The sequence below is a fragment of the Dipteris shenzhenensis genome, chromosome 7, assembly GCF_047967505.1.
Source record: "Dipteris shenzhenensis isolate YYH24624 ecotype China chromosome 7, Dip_SZ_1.0, whole genome shotgun sequence".
NCBI lineage: Eukaryota > Viridiplantae > Streptophyta > Polypodiopsida > Gleicheniales > Dipteridaceae > Dipteris > Dipteris shenzhenensis.
Genome location: NC_141602.1, coordinates 47,212,277 through 47,228,453, shown reverse-complemented (window position 1 = coordinate 47,228,453; position 16,177 = coordinate 47,212,277).

Genomic DNA, 16,177 nt, shown 5'->3' with positions numbered 1-16,177 from the left:
AATAGTTTGGATAATACTTCAAAATGCGTAATCTTAACCTTTAGATCTGCCAGTACTATGTCTTGCCACAGTGCTCTCATTCCCCTAGGCACATTCAGGCTTATTAAGGTGTGTGCAATCTTCGCCCAAGGTCGATCACTCCCTAATTGAAGTAGAATTTTCGCACACATCATGTCATTTTTCACCTTCATGTTCACAAGACCAATGCCACCATCCTCTTTGGTGGAGAAAAGCATATCTACCCCAAAAGCATGCCACCTCCCTTCCCAGACGATCTTTAAAATGTGTCTATCCACTTCCTTGAGGCAAGCATTTGAGAACGGAAGAATGGAGAGAATATAAACCAATAATGACTTGAGAACATGTTTTGCAACTGTTATTTTACCTATGAAAGACAACGGCTTCCCTTGCCAATTATCAAATTGGCGCTAATTTTTTGAAAAGCCCAATCAAACTTGCTCCTCAGTGTCACATCTACACCTAAAGGGCATCCAAAATATCTAATGATCTGGCCAACCGGAATCCAATTCACCTACAAAGTGTTTGCCCAATCCAGCTTTGGGTCCAAAGCTAGCCATAAAGTTTCAGTTTTGCTACTATTAATTTTGGAGTCTGAGAGGACTACAAACTCATTCAAAGTCTCCAAGAACCTGCTTACGTTTGAGTCGGAAGCTTCCAAAAACTTGTGTTATCATCCACATAGAATTGCGTACAGAATTCTGTATGCAAAGAATTGTGTACATAATCTCGATCAGTCCTCTGATCATTTGGTAGTCTAGCTGGCATAAGAGTGGTTCTGTGGTTGAAGCAAACAATAATCTGGCCTCTGGAGCTCAAATTTCTGGTAATGATAACCATTCAATGATATACTTGCCCAAGCGTTTGTAAGAAGCATTTTGGTCAAGCTGTGGAATCTTTCCCAAAATAAGGCCTTTAAAAAATCTAAGCTTCAAAATTTACGTATAAAAATATGTATTTTGTCTCTATTAGAAGCTAATAGAAGGCCATAGTAAAATTTGGCCTTCTCATTGAAGGTGAGGGCATGTATGTCTATGAATTTGTAGAACTGTTTCAACGTATCACGTTCAACCCAAAAGTTTGCTCGACCATAGGAGAGGGATGCCAAAACAATAATAAACTCTTAGAGCCTAGTGTTGTATTTTGAAGCCTTTAAGCCTAAAAAATGTTTGGGCTTCAAAATAAGGCCTTAAAAAAATTTGGGCTTCAAAATTTACGTATAAATATATGTATTTTGGTTATATTAGAAGAAGGCATAGTAAAATTTGGCCTTCTCATTAAAGGTGAGGGCATGCATGTCTATGAATTTGCAGAACTGTTTCAACGTATCACGTTCACCCCAAAAGTTTCCTCCAGTCTAGGTTGTAATAGGGAATGGGCTCGGGAGGGCATTCCGGCTTGGAAAGTTGCCAAAATACATTGTGCGCACGTTGAAACAATGGTCATGAGCTGACTTCCAGTTGCTTTCTAGGTCGGAATCTCTCACTTATTCCCCCACATAGGGAGACTAATTGTGGACTATAGTGAGATCCAACAGTGCCAATTGATCTCAATTTCGATCCAAGGGTGCGTGATTGGCACCTCTTTGAGACTGTTGGATGTGGTTCAAAATCCAAGGGCCATGCTTGAATGGGCCTAATCCACTAAATCGTGGCCATAGGATGGTAAGTCGATCCAACAGCTATCGTGGGGAGGCAGACTATGTGTGGACAGGTTTTCAAAGACGATGTGTGTGTGGATGTCAGCAATTCCCACTATGAATAGGTCAGGACGGATGGGGTGCCAACACTAATGTCCAGTTCATCATGAACGCGCATGGAGTTGCTACTTATTGCACATCATACATCATGAAAATCAACAAAGATACAACTAAAGCAGTATGATCTGCTCTCTCTAAAAGCTTGCAAATGAATGCACCAGCTAATGAGCGATTGCGTAGGGTTGGCAATGCCATCGTAAACACTTAACACATAAGTGCACAAGAAGCTCTTTACTTATGCTTCTCATTGTTTCCTCTTACAAATAGCATGTGTGGATCCACATACATAAACACATACCCACCAAATGAGTAGACTTTGTTATTGAAGCACTAATTGTAGCTTGAAAAAATGGACCCTACATGTGATGACATCTTCTTCCCTGATGTTATTGGCAAATACATACAACTCAAGCAAAGTCATGCTAATATATGCTTTGCAAGATTTGCCAATGAAGACATAACAAAAGCGACACAATATAAAAAAAGGAATCAACCTTATTCACTACAACATATCTAAAGACCTTGAAAACCGTTACATGGCATGACATCTACAACCACCATGAACAGACAATATTGCAAAATCAAAAAACGTTCCACAAGTTCTTCAAATAGCGCAAGCAACTTGAACTCATCATCATCGCAACATTCACGACTGAGCAAAAGAGCAGAAGTCTTCGACCTTAGCAAGGAGATTGACTTGTGCAACAACTCAAACCATCTTCATCACCCTCCATGGAAGACATACACAATAATGCTAAATAACCAATACTTCTCACCACTAAGGAAATCGAGTCTGAACAACCGCTACTACTTGAAGATCTATTGTTGAAAAAGGGCATGTATCCTGCATCCCCACTATATTTATTCCTCTTGGGAAAGTTGGCACAGGTAAGACCTTCACTTTGCTGCTTCGACAATACATGCACTATCAAATGTTAGATACAAACTTGCCCAAGGCTCTTCCCCTAGCATATATAGGAAAAGAAGCCTACAACATAGGTGGCACACCCATACATTCAACCCTGTATTTTCCCCTCATGACATCTAACTCCACAAGCCTTTTAGCCAAAAAACTAGAAACATTATCCACATGTAAAAGAACTTAGAGCTAGCTGTCTTCAATGAAGTCTCATTAGTAGATCAAAACACATTCACTGCAAACATGTGATTGCGTGAGATCAAATACAAAAACCAACAACCATTTAGAGGTGTGGACATCTTTTTTGTGGTGACTTATGTCAATCAAACCCTACCAAGGCTCTTGGATCTTCTTGGACAAACCAAAGTCATTAGCCATGCCACCTTCTTTATGGAGAAACCACACATGCTACTATGCACTGGAACAACCAATGCATCAAGAAAATATGTTCTTCTTGTATGTCTTGAATAGGGTAGATATTGGTGAGCACATACGCATTAACCTTACTTACTTGAATGAGCTACATGTTTGTGTGCCCTCACAAAAGCAAAATGTGGCACACCTTTACTACACAAACACAGCAAAGGACAACCATAACAACGACGTTTTCAACATTCTTGACACTCTTGCCCACATCCTTCAAGCAACTGACACAAGTCATAGAACTTGTAGAAAAACAACCAAAACCACTGAGGATCCAAAAGCCATTGGTGGCCTCCATCTACAAATCAGACTTGAACCTGGCATTTGGAAATTTGCTTAGGAAATCTTGACATTAGCGATGACATTGTCAATGGCAAGAGATATTTTTAGGCACTCGCAAACCAGCACACATCCACCCATTGTTTGGATTGAATTCCATGATGCACGATATGGGAAAAAAGAATGTTACAACAACAAGTTCTTGGACACAAGAAACACTCCCACCACATGTACTCCACTTTGATAGATAAATCATGAGTTCCAAATTGGAAAAAACCAGCTTAATACTATATGCCACACTCAATTACCCATCCAACCAGCTATAGCTAAGACCATTGACTGTGTGCTAGTCCTTTCAATGGATTCATGTTACGTCAACTATAATACCGTGTGACCACGGTATAAGGCGGGAAGCCAGAGGGCTTGACAACACTTGCATTAATAGGGCCTAAAGAGCTTAGATCTAGGGTCACGCCTAGGTCTAGGCGTTTATGAGGTGGTGCATAAGGAGTCCTAGAGAGGGCTATAAAGAGAGGAGTCCCTTGTGGGACATGTGGCACCAAAGTTGGAGGCCAAGTGGCAAGTGTTGGGCTTGGAGGGGGGATTCTAGAGGGAGCCAAAAAAAGAAAGAAGGTTGAGGGGGCTCCAAGAGAAAGGAATCCGTGGTCGGGTGGAAGATTATGAGCAAAAGCCCTTGAGGTTTGAGGAGATTCAACATTGGTATCAGAGCCGATCGTGATTGATGGATTGAGGAGATTTAAAACCTTCAAATTTCACGAAGATCGTGATTCGTCGCCGTCTGGACTGAGTCAAGGTCACAATTTACGTATCTTTGGAACTTGGGAGTCGAGAGCTTCAAAGCTATGAATCATACCTATGCTATGCAGCCGCTTCATTAAGGCTATCTACTATAGCAGCCCACGAATTGACGTGATAAGGCAAGCCCTTTGATTTGCTCTCGGCTATGCGTAGCAGCAGTGTGCAGACAAGAAGAAAGTTGCGCGGTAATTTTTGTGGGTACTATTGTAATCACTAGCAGCTGCCTTCCTATGCAATGCTCTTCCCTTTGAAACAATTGGAGTACCCAGGCATTGCGTGATCACTACCGTCATGAAGGAGCCATGGCTAATGTGTGGCCATCATCATGAGAGCAGGAGCTGCAGGATTGGTAGGAAATTAAAGCAAAGAAAGTTGCAATTACTTGAACGAGCCTGCAAAGGATGGCGCAAATCATTGTGCAGCAAATCGTTGCGCAATCATCGACCTGCACACTGCATAAACACGCAGAGCTTTAATCTTTGTGAAAGCCACATCATCCAAAGGTTTAAAAAATCTTTGGAAAAAGCCACCTCACCAGAGTATTTATAGCCCTCTCTAAAGTTTAAAGCCCCCCTGTCTTTTCAAAGTCTTTTCACCTTATCCTTCTTTCCAAGATTCATTAGCCTCGCCGATTTCAAGTAAAGGATTTACAATCAAAATCGAGACATTCAAGATCGAGGGAAGCAAGAAGAGCGGGATCGGGGAGAGAGATCAAGAATTTAAAGCGTGAGAGGACGCGTCAGCTTCAAAGACAAATTCAAGACCATCGAACAAATACCAGGGAAGTGGGCATCATATTTTTCTATCTGATATAAAGCACTTTACTTTACATTTTCTAAAAAATATACATTTTTAAAATGATAACTCCAGAAAGGGATGGTATGATTAGGGAGGCCGAGGAAAGGACTAGAAAGGGAAAAGCAATAGTTAGAGAGGAAATACATGAGGAGGTACAAATTGAAACTCAAGAGGATAATGTAGAAATGGAGGATATTGATTATGGTGATTATGGAATTCCGTATGCGGAATTCACTAAACTTGAAACTCAAACACAAAATATAGAAACACAGTTAGGGGTTATTAGTGAAACATTAAAATCCCTAGCTAAAGCTATAACAAAGATAGCCGATTCTCAATCGGTATCTATTACTGAAAAATCACCGATTCCTCCTAATCAAGTTGAGAGGTCTACCTCTCGACTTAGAGAACCCTCGAACATCCTTAAGGACTTAAAACCGCCAATTTTCAATGGGGAAGAAAAGGAGCGTAATAAAGATGTGATTAATACGTTCTTGCAAAAATGGCAAGACTTTCATCGACTCAGGAGTACACCTCCTGAAAATCAAGTCATGGAAGCAAGTCTTTCCCTTGGAAATAAAGCCTATAAATGGTGGATGAGCCTCAAGGAGAGTGATAAAATTCCTAGATATTGGACTGAGTTTGAACAAGCCTTCCTAAAAGAGTTTTTACAGGAAAATGAATTAGAAAGAGCATGGGAGGCTTGGGATAATTACACTATGGGTAAAAACACTCTAGTCCAGTACATAGCGAATTATAGGGAGGCAGTCCTTAAGCTGAAGGGAATTGATGAATTCCAAAAGATAAGGGGTTTCATGAGAGGTCTCAAAGACATAAGGTTGAGGTGAAAAGAAATTCTCCAAAAACCTTTGAGGAAGCCATTAAGTATGCCCAAATATATGATGATACGGCAAGGAAATTCAGAATTAGAACTTTGGAGCAAACAGGTTTTGTTCCAAAGTTCAATAAATTTTCCAATTTGAAAAGGAAGGGGAACTTTAAGAAGAAGGTTCCTCAGGCACCACCTAAGAAACCTCAAACACAAAATTATCCTCTCTTGAAAAAAGAGGATTATGAAAGGGCCAGGCAAGAAAATCTTTGCTTCAAATGTCTGAGAAAAGACCATGCTGCTTGGAACTGTCCTAAAAATAAACTAGCGGGAGCTAAAGCCCCAAATAAACCTCCATCAAAACAAGTGCATGCGGTGCAAGTGTTACCGCTTAATGCTACTGAAAAGTACACTGAGGTAGAGGTCTATCATGAGGATAGCACCCACATGTGCTGTCTATCATCAGCAATGTGGCAGCCCACCTTTGGTCCTCATGATTTAATGAGGATGCATGGAAAAATTAAGGGGCAAAGAGTAAGAGTGATGGTCGATGATACTACAACACATAATTTCTTAAACTACTCGTTAGTTAAGAAATTAAAATTGCCTGAGAGTCCCAGTGCCCATAAATATGTGGTCTCTTTGGCGAAGGGCAGTGATAAAAAAGTTTGGGACACCATGATATATGGTGTAGAGATGGATATTCAAGGCTATCAGGATGCCTTGGATTTCCAAATCATGCATCTCGACCGAACAGATGTATTGCTTTGTCGAGAATGGCTGTATAGTCTTGGGCATAGCTTACAGAGGAGTTATCTTAATAACTCCATTATGTTTGAAAAAGAGGGTAGAGTCTTTCAGATTCAAGGAGAACATGATGTGCCTAACTCTCCTCTTATTTGTTCGATGGAATTGGAATGACTATTACACCAAGAACAATGCGAGGTATATCTTTGTGAACTTACTTTTATTGGTGATTTTATGTCTTCTACATCGGAAAGAAGTAATGTTGTTTTTTGTAATGTTAAAAAGTATAAATCTTCTTTCAATGATTTAATGTTTGAATTTAAACATGTTTTTCCACTTGACTTACCTGATGGTTTACCTCCTGAGAGAGTAGATCATAAAATAGATTTAATTCCTGGATCTACCCCTATTTGTAAACCCCCATATAGGCTTAGTCAAACAGAGGAACGTGAGGTCGAAAGACAATTAATAGAATATCTTAGGAAGGGCCAAATTCAAACAAGTAGTTTACCTTGGTTTGCACCAATTTTACTGGTAAAGAAAAAGGATGGTACCTACTATGCGTTTATGCATAGATTACTGAGCACTAAATAAAATCATCATAAAAAATAAGTATCATATGCCTCTCATTGATGAGCTCTTTGATCAATTTCAAGGGGCAAAATACTTTACTAAAATTGATTTAAGATCAGGATATCATCAAGTACAAATTAGGGAAGAAGATGTCCCTAAGACATCATTTCGTACTAGGTATGGGCATTATCAATTTAAAGTAATGCCATTTGGATTAACAAATGCTCCGACAACTTTCATGACACTTATGAATAGTGTCTTAAGGCCATATCTAGGGAAATTTGTTGTAGTATTTCTAGACGATATCCTTATTTATAGTAAAACCAGAAAAAAAACATTTGGAACATTTGCAAAAAGTATTCCAACTGCTTAGAGAGAATCCAAATGTGAATTCGTTGCAAAAGAAGTGAAATAATTGGGACATATAATATCCCAAGAAGGCGTTAGTATGGACCGTGATAAAGTAAGGGTCATATTGGAATGGCCACATCCTACAAATCTGGAAGAATTACAGATATTCTTAGGTTTGTCAAGATTTAATCTTAGATTCATCCAAGATTATGCTAAGATTTTGTTCTGATGACGAACCAGCTTAAGGGGAAGGGAAACATCTTCATATGGGATGAACCTCAAAAGAGAAGTCTTGAAAAATTAAAGGTAGCTATAGTGACAGCTCCTGTCTTAAAAGTAGTGGATCCCAATGAACCATTCGTGGTTGAGACACATGCCAGTCATTTTGCTGTTGGGGCAGTACTTATACAAAAAGGTTGACCAGTAGCTTTTGAAAGCAAAAATCTAGATCGTGCCCAATGGAATTACTCAGCATATGAAAAAGAACTATATGCTATAGTCTATGCTTTAAAGAAGTGGAGGCACTATTTATATAGTGCAAAATTTGAGATCATCTTTAATCAAGAAAGCATTAAATGGATTTGTAATCAGCCAGAGCTTAAAGGTGGAAAAGCTAGATGGGCTGAGTTAATGCAAGAGTTTGATATACAATTGACATATAGGAAAGGGAAGTTTAATGTGGTAGTAGACTCTCTTAGCCGAATGCCGATTGTTAATGAATTGAGTTTTACTCAATTTTAGAATGATTTCCTAGAGTCCTTAAAAGGGAAATGTGAATTTGATCCTCACTTCTCTGAAATATGGAAAGCAATTGATAATAGGGATCCAACTAATCCAAAGGCTTTCACTGAGGAGTCGCATGGAAATGGCGACACACCACAGGTTGGTGATAAAGGACTCAAGTGGAGAAAATATACTATTGAAAATGGCTACCTACTCTACAAGGGCAGAGTATGTGTCCCAGATGATAATGACATTAGGCACCAAATCCTTTTTGAATGTCATGATAGTCCGAGTGCTAGACACCTGGGAATTCAGAAGACATATGTACTTCTGAAAAGACAATTCTTTTGGCTTGGAATAGGAAAGGACGTCCAAGATTATGTATTGAAGTGCCAAAAATGCCAGGTCAATAAGGCTGAATACCTTAAGGTAGGAGGTCTCCTACACCCATTGGAGATTCCATCTGGCAAATGGGAAAGCATCTCCATGGATTTCATTGTGGGACTACCTAGGACACAGAGGGGGCACAATCTGTGTGGGTAATTGTGTATCGGTTGACCAAGATGGTGCATTTTGTTCCTATCAGTGAAGATGTTAAAACTCTAGAATTAGCTAGGCTATTTGTGGAGCATATCTACAGACTGTATGGGCTACCTGTCGGTATTGTTAGTGACCGGGATAGCAAATTTAATAGCCATTTTTGGAGGGTTGTGTTTAAGAGGTTGGAAACTTCATTGAATATGAGCACCGTGGATCATCCACAAAGTGATGGTCAAACTGAAAGGGTCAATCAAATCATTGAGGATATGCTTTGAGCACATGTAAGTAAACGGCAAACTAATTGGGAACAGTATTTGCCCATATTAGAATTTGCATATAAGAGTACCAAACATTCAGCTACAGGTTTCAGTCCATTCATGATGATGTATGGATTTCAACCTAGAACCCTAATGACAGTGGGACTTGAAAAAGAGAAGGTTCAAGCGGCCAAAGACTTTCTTGAGGATATGAATCAAATGATTAAATTAGCTAAAGATAGCATAAGAAGAGCTCAAGATAGAGCACGAAGTTATGCAAACCCCCACCGTAGAAAGTTGGAGTTTGAAGTAAATGAGAAAGTCTACCTTAAGGTACCTGAATCTTCAGAATCTCTAAAAACAGGCAAATGTCTGAAGTTGTCTCCTAGGTATTGTAGACCATTGACAATACTTAAGAGGATTGGAGAACTTGCTTACAAATTAGGCTTACCTGAGGGATGTAGAGTACATCCAGTTTTTCATGTTGGTAGGCTAAAAGGAAAATAAGGAGATGATGATAATCTCATTGGAAATGAAGTCCTAGTTGAACTTATTGAACCCGCATCTTTACCACATGAACCAAAAAAAATTTTAGATACACAAGAAAAAAGAACGCGACATACTATATGGAAAGAATGTCTAGTTAAATGGAAAGATAGATCTGAAGAGAGTTCAACATGGGAAAAGGTAAGCAGTCTCTAGAGGAGGTTTCCCAATTTTGTTTTTGAGGACGTAAACAATTTTGTTTTTGAGGACGTAAATAATACCGTGTGACCATGGTATAAGGCGGGAAGCCAGAGGGCTTGACAGCACTTGCATTAATAGGGCCTAAAGAGCTTAGATCTAGGGTCACGCTTAGGTCTAAGCATTTATGAGGTGGTGCATAAGGAGTCCTAGAGAGGGCTATAAAGAGAGGAGTCCCTTGTGGGACATGTGGCACCAAAGTTGGAGGCCAAGTGGAAAGTGCTAGGCTAGGAGGGGGGATTCTAGAGGGAGCCAAAAAATTAAAGAAGGTTGAGGGGGCTCCAAGAGAAAGGAATCCGTGGTCGGCGGGTGGAAGATTATGAGCACAAGCCCTCGAGGTTTGAGGAGACTCAACAATTCAAAAACATTTGACCCATAAAATATTAAATCGCATGGCGTTGTGTACATCTCTCTATCCCGAGTTTGTGGCCCATCAAATCTATTCCTCCTACACAAACTAGAAACAAGCACATTAAGGTGGACCCAAAAGTGCTCCAAGATATAGAGTGACTTATAAGTGTTAGTGCTATGCACATATAAGCACATGATGTTGAGCATGATATCTCAACACACCAATGCTAACGGAATACAAGACTTCATTATTCAGGGGGAAAAGAGAGGACTAAACTAGTAATGCTTTGTCATAAGGAAGAGCTGATGTTTACAGAACGTTTGAGATATTCCTACTATGGGATAGAATACACTTCTCTCTCTCTCTCTCTCTCTCTCTCTCTCTCTCTCATTGCTTTAAGGAAAGGGGAGAAAGACATGAGGTATTGCATCTCTAAAATATTAATAGAGATACCATAATATGCAGAATAGATAGTAGTTAGAACTATATTGTCTTTCTTAGTCTATCCTTCATGTTCTTGCTAAATCTGATTTGGTAATTGTCATTTCAATTACAACCTCTAGTAGTAACGAGGCTTAACTATTCTAATACTAAAGTCGCGTTACTTATTTGACCCATGAACAACCTCTTACATTGATCCCTTGTTAGGTACTTTGGCATCATTCCTAAACTCATGAAGTAAAGCAAAAATGCAAAGAGGAGAAAGGGAGAGAGGGACAAGCTAGAGAAGAAAAGGGCACATATGAAAAAGCCAGACAAGGAAGAAGTAAGTGGCTATAAGGGAAAGAAAAGGGAAAAAATGGAAAAGGCACAATAAGAAAAGGATTACAAAAAAAAGGAAAAAAGGGAAAAGTACACAAGGAGAAGGGAAGAGCTGAAAAAGTCAGAGAGGGAAAAACATGACAAGAAAAAGCAGAAAAGAGGATTGCAGAATGGGAGAACGACTAATTTGAAAATGTAAAGTGGAGAAAGGGAGAGAAGGAAAGGGATCTAAGGGGGAAACAAGGTAAGGAAAGGGAAGAGGGAAAGGTAGATCCACAACAAGTGCTTGTTTGGTATGATTTGATTAGAGAGGTTCTGAAAGAAATTAAGGCAGAAATAGAAAAGACAAAAATGGAAAAGGCTGAGGGTGAAAAGGAAAACGTAAAAAAGAAAAGAGAAGAGGTAAAGATAGATGAACAGCAAGTGCCTAGCTCTAATTTTGTTGAGGAGTTTATTAAAGAAATTATAATAGATAAGACTCCACGAGATCAATAGTGCCATGCACTTGGGGTCATAATGCTGACCTTGAATTCAAGGAGTCATGAGCCAGAGCCAAGTTATGCATGTTGATTCAAAAGTGTCACTGAATATGGAAAGTATATAATTTTTGTACAGAAGGATGCACAACAATTCATAGTATTGGCTCATGAAATCTGTGATGTCTGGATATGGATTTGTGCAGTGGGAGATAATGTATCCACAAGAAAAGATCTATGTTTTAGTGAGGTAAAGAGCAAGCTAGCAGGCTAGTTGTGCTAGGACCTCTGTTATGAAGTTGATTTCAAGCTCAACAATGGAAAGCATGTCTACTTTTATAACCTACAAACATTCTAGATCTGCTCTTTAACAAATCAAACACATTATTAATCGATGACAGCTTGCACAAATGGCAGATGATCAAGCAGGGCACATATTCAGTTGTGCCTAAATTTAAAGATCACATAGTTGAACACCTTCACACATTCTTGATCATCAACCTTAAAGTATGGTTATATAAATCGCTCCACTCAACTAGCAGATCAGCATTTTCTAGAAAGGCTCAATATACTTGGGGGGACACCACCCCAAAAATTGTGTCCATAAAGGAGAGCTTGCAGCATGGGGACAAAATTAAAGAGTCCAAATTAAAAAGAATTTTGTACATTAAGACCCACTTTTGTACACATACCTACTATACAGTCCACTTTTGTGGCACTCCCTTCCTACCACTCTCTCTCTCTCTCTCTCTCTCTCTCTCTCTCTCTCTCTCTCGGGGCAGTCAAGGTGGAGATGCTATCTCAGTTCCTCGAAAGTATCTCAATGAGTTGATGCCACAAGCAAGTTCTTCAAGCTTTGATCCATATCTCAATAATTAGAATGAGTCCTAGTTTATTTGGAAGAACCTTGGGACAAAATCTATCTCAATTCCCTAAGAAGCTAACTCAACATGATGAATTTTTCGTTGTATATGTACAATGCCCACCTTTCATATGTAACCACCAATGTTCCATAGGGCCCTTTTGTAAGCCTCCCATTATGAGGAGAAGCCATGGTGTGAGCACTAGGACATTGGTAGGATCCTAGTTTTGACACTAGATGAGGTCTCATGGTGATCGTTTGATGGTTAGGAGATGGTAGAAGGAAAAATGCACTCCTCGAGAGTTTGGGGGTAGCTCCCTCGATCTTGGGAGTCTGGGGGCAGCGCCCTAGATGGGGTTGTGGGGGAAACACCCCCAACAGTGGTATGCCCTTCTTTGCATGCACCCGATCATTCGCGTGTGAATTTGACCTCGCACGCATGATAGATGGTTGGTGGTCAATGGTCTTTGGTTGGTGGCAAAATTCAAGCAAACATGTGCCAGCATCCTCTTACTTAGTCACACATTGTGCTAAGTCAATATGCATGTGCCACCACTAGCCCACCAATGTGGTGGAATTGGTTTACTACGAAGGGCTATATAAGGAGGCCACTTCTCAAGCCTCAACCTGAATGCAAATACCCCTACCTCAAGTCCTTCTCCATCTAGAGTCTGTCTAGATCACCATCAAAGCTCTACTAGAGAGCACACAGGTGGACAGCACCATCAATTGTATCTGATAAAAAATTTGTATTTTTCTCTATTGGATCTATTCTTTGGTTATTGTACTATTGTTGTTGTCAAACGATCTCTTCGCTGCATCGTATTTCTACATGGTATCAGAGCACTAGGACTTTGACTAGCGATAGTGCAAGAAACTCCATTGCAGTAAAGCTTTAGCACTTAGTGTGATGGCTACTGCTGTTGGTGGGACTTTTGGAGTATCTGTTGTTGTTGTTGCTGCTCCTACTCCAACGATTTGCATTCGACCACCTGCCTTCACGAAAGGAAAACTTGATGGTACAAACTACACTCTTTGGAAGTTCAAAATAAGTGCAATTCTAGACTCATATGAGCTGTTGGAAACCATTCTCGGGAGTGATCTAGAACCAGTTGGCGCTATCGATCCTGCAAATCCCAGCAACATAATTCCTCTTGATGCTATTCTTCTTCAAGCATGGAAGTGACACAATGCTAATGCACTTTGCGCCATCGTCACAAGTGTATCTGATTCGGTTCTCACATTGATTCAACACATGTCCAACGCATCCAGGGTGAAACATCTTGAAGAATCAGTACGAGACCCGTAATTAGACTCGGATTCAAAATCCAAGAAATCAACTTGCTGTCAAAAAGCTTGTAGAAGGGAAGACTGCTGAGACATTCAACGAGGATTAAGGATCCACATGATCGAATGGCTACTGTGGGCATTGCAAAAACTAGCGAAGAGCTAGCTCGAAGGTGCATTCGAATTCTTCCTCAGAGATTCAATTGTTTGGTAGCTGCACTTAACACTCAAGTTCAAACTCTTGCACTTAATTTTGAAGAATGTGCATTACTACTTGATGAGGAGATGCGGCTGAAAAGTCGTGATGGTGGGAGGGATGCTACTTTCACCACTATTACCAAAGGGAGAAGTGCCAATTATTCAAAAAAGAAGAAGTCAAAGAAGAAGAGGTTTCAAGGGTCGTGCTACTATTGCAGCAAGAAAGGTCATGTTGCCAGAGATTGCAGAAAGAAGCAATATGATGAGAAGAACAGGACCTTGAAAGCTTCATGGAAGGGCAAGGACACTGTCAACAATGCTGAAGTTGAGCTTGAGCTATTTGTGGCTATAGAGGAGATGTGCTCCATGGCTCAATCTTCACCAAGCAACAGTTCATGGGTATTGGATAACGGCACAACCCGACACATGACAGCTATGAAAGAATGGTATAGTTCTCTTTAGCCTCTACAAGAACCCACAAATGCCCTAATTGGGAATGATGCAACATGTGTAGTTTAAGGGACCAGTACCATCTCACTTGTGGCAACCAATGGTGAGTCTAAGAAGCTATCTTATGTAACTTTTTGTTCCACAAATCAAAAGAAATCTACTTTCTGTTGCTGCAGTAACTGATCAAGATCTTGAAGTTCAATTTAGAAAATTTGAAGCCCAAATATTAGCTGCAAAGGGCAATGTTGTGGGCACAGGATCTAGGAGAAACAATTTGTATGAGTTCATTGCACTTCATATTTGGAGACAAGAAGGCTTTGGCACGAGTGGTTTGGCCACATAGGCTATGCTGTGCTGAAGGAAATGCAAAAAAAAGGGATGGTTGCACATTTTCTTGCATTGACTAATAAGTGGGAGCCATGTGAAGCTTGTTTGATGGGCAAGCAAGCCAGGAAGCCATTTCCACAAGAGACCAGAAATCAAGCAAAGGCACCTCTAGAGCTAGTGCATGCTGATCTCTAGGGTAAGATGCCTACTATTGCTTTGGGTGGATCTATCTACTTTGTGCTAAAAGTCGATGATCATAGTAGAAAGATGTGGGTGTATTTCCTTTGGGATAAGGCTCAAGCTCTTGAAAAGTTTAAATTGTGGCACAAGCTTGTAGAAAATGAAACAAGAAAGAAGGTCACAAAGTTTCGCACCGAATCGAGGAGAGTGTTAGGGGCAAAAGCAGCCACAGTAAAGAGGAGCTAGGGGGGGAGTCCTTAGATTATTATTAATACGTTGTATCTAGTTTATTAATGAGATATGAAAAGACGGAAGTTCTAGGGGCAGGCGGAGAACTGAATAGGCACGGCAACCGTGAAGGAGTTATGTGTGCCGGTTAGATAAGAGAGGAGAGAGCGATCATTCAGAGAGATCAATTGAGGCTCATTGATGAGGATCGGAGCAAGGATCAGTGCTATGTATCAGAGAGTACGGTGTTGTACTGCTCGGAGAAATGTTATACAGAGATTCTATTGCATCTGCCTTATTGTTTTATCATGAATGATTCTGTCGATCACTGTTCTACTCTATGAATTTTCATACGCAGTTCTGAAGTACGATTACGCATGTAAATCTGTCGCAGTAGTGCGTTTCGAGTTAGTCTTCAGAGTAGAGAGGGCTAACACTTTGGCGACCACGGAAGATTTCCATGTTCGTCGCGGTGGATTCCCCCGGAGAGGTTGGATGCTCCCCATCTGTAACACTCTGATTCCTCGGTGCGAGGCCTAGCGCATGAATGACGCTGGGAGTGAGCCAGGGGGAACATCGCGCTCTCCGGAACGGCCTCGGGAGCCTGCAACTCCAGTATCGGCACGTACAACCCGCGAGGAACGGCATGACAGATATGTGGCTCAACGTGATCTTCTCTTCGGCTTCTTCACGGATAGTGAGAGTAGTAGCCGCTCTGACACACCTCCGCTGATCCCAGGCGAGGAAGGTCCAGTCGTTTCCGGTGTTCAGGAGGAAGGCGAATCCTCCGGACGCAGTAGCCCGTTCGATTTAACAGGTACTCCTCCGGAAGACGAAGCGTCACCGTTGCGGAATTCCCCACCACCGAGTCCCAGGAGACGGGAGGGTGGTGTGCCTGCAGGAAGCGGAGCCCCAGGTCCGTCACCAGATCCCGGTAGGGGAGGTGGAGGCGGTGGCGGCGGAGGCGGGGGTGGAGTTCCGGCGGTAAGCAGCGCGGCTATTCCACCACTGGTATCCAGGATGACGGTGAAGTACCCCAAGTTTTCGGGACGGGATAAGGAGGATGCGGATGCACATATACTGTCATTTGAGATGGCATGGATGGTGAATACGGCTCCACCAGTGCAGGCGACAGATCTTATGAAGATGGCGACTTTCATCCCGACACTGCAGAAGCAGGCGGCAGTATGGATCGCGCAATATGGAGCTACCCATTTTGCCACGTTTGATCTACTGCGGGATGCCTTTTTGCTCCGGTTTCGGGAGGACAAGACCC